Here is a 1,727-nt window from a genome sequence, read left to right as displayed (position 1 = left end):
AAAAAAAAAAAAAGATAATAACATCTCTTTCTCAGATTGGCCAGGAACTCTATAATCCCATTTAGATTATTATGATGTAGCAAATATCAGAGGAAAGGCCATACCCAATTCTTCCTTCTGGAGTGCTTTGGTCCTGGCTTAACCTAGGAAAGGACATTTCAGTGATTTGATCTGGCCCTGGAAGATCATGCAATTTACCAGGAGATTACAAAATCTCTTTAGAATCCCTTAAAAATAGAACAGATACCATTTATGAGATTTAAAAGATAATTACATGTGAAGGAGGTTGATAAAATGGATATCAATTTTTTTTTGAGATAGAGTCTTATTTCTTGTCCCCAGTAGATTGCTCTGGCATTATAGTTCACAGCAACCTCAAACTCTTGGGCTCAAGCAAGCTTCATGCCTCAGCCTCCCGAGTAGCTGGGACTATGGGTGCCTGCCACCACGCCATTTTCTAAAGACGCATCTCAATTTTGCTTAGGCTGGTCTCAAACTCGTGAGCTCAAGTGATACACCCTCCTCAGCCTCCCAGAGTGCTGGAATTATAGGCCTCAGCCACTACACTCCCGCCCTGGATATCAATTCTTAAGTATCTGTCAAGAAAACTAAAATTAATTTATCTATTTTATCAACCTCCTTCACATGTAATTATTTTTTAAATCTCATAAATGGTATCTGTTCTATTTTTAAGGGATTCTGGAATTTGATTCTAGGTCTACCTAGAGATTAAGTTGTACTTAATCTCCAGATCAGTAAAACCAATTCCAGAGTAAGGATTACTTAGAGTTTGGTTAGACCAGTGCCCCTGGGCTTTTCTTTTCCTTTTTTTCTCTGTTGCCCCAGGTTAGAATGCCATGGCCTCATAGCTCACAGCAATCTCAAACTCCTGGGCTCAAGCTATCCTCTTGCCTTAGCCTCCCAGGAGGTTGGGACTACAGGCACCCGCCACAACACCTGGCTAATTTTTTCTATTTTTTCTTTTTTTTGATTCTTTTTTTTTTTTTTTTTGAGACAGAACCTCAAGCTACCCCCCTGGGTAGAGTGCCGTGGCTTCACAGCTCACAGCAACCTTCAACTCCTGAAAAGATGGTAGTTTACTAATCTTGGTTAATAGAAGGTTGACTATTAACCTTGATAGTCAACAATGAGTACTTTGTAAGAAGACAGCTACATCGTCTGACATTAACCTCTCACAAATAACTAAAAAAAACTCTATCAAACTGGGAACCAGGTTCAGTGGCTCACATCTATAATCCTAGCATTCTGGGAGGCCATGGCAGGAGGATAACCTTGAGCTCAGGAGGTTGAGATCAGTCTGTAAGAGAAAGACTCTGTCTCTACTAAAAATGGAAAAAAATTAGCTGGGCATTGTTCCGGATATCTGTAGTCCCAGCTACTAGGAGACTAAGGCAGGAGGATCACTTGAGACTAGGAGTATGAGGTTGCTGTGAGATGGGTGACAGAGTAAAACTCTGTCTCAAAAAAAAAAATCAAGTTGGGATAAGAGTAATAAATAAATTCACTATAGTAGGTCATTTCACCAGTGCATTTTCTTCCTGGCATATAATCAACATCCAGGAAGCATATCCTGAAAGGAAATGTATGCATAAGTTTGAAACATCGTTCCACCATCTGTGACAGTTTAACTGTTCTTAGAAAGGATACCATATTAGTAGAAAAATGTTTTCTAGATATTTCATTCCAATCGTGTTCTCAAAAAATGG

Source organism: Otolemur garnettii, unplaced genomic scaffold, assembly GCF_000181295.1.
Source record: "Otolemur garnettii isolate 467f Iridium unplaced genomic scaffold, OtoGar3 scaffold00041, whole genome shotgun sequence".
NCBI classification, from domain to species: domain Eukaryota; kingdom Metazoa; phylum Chordata; class Mammalia; order Primates; family Galagidae; genus Otolemur; species Otolemur garnettii.
Note: the sequence above shows the minus strand (reverse complement) of the source record.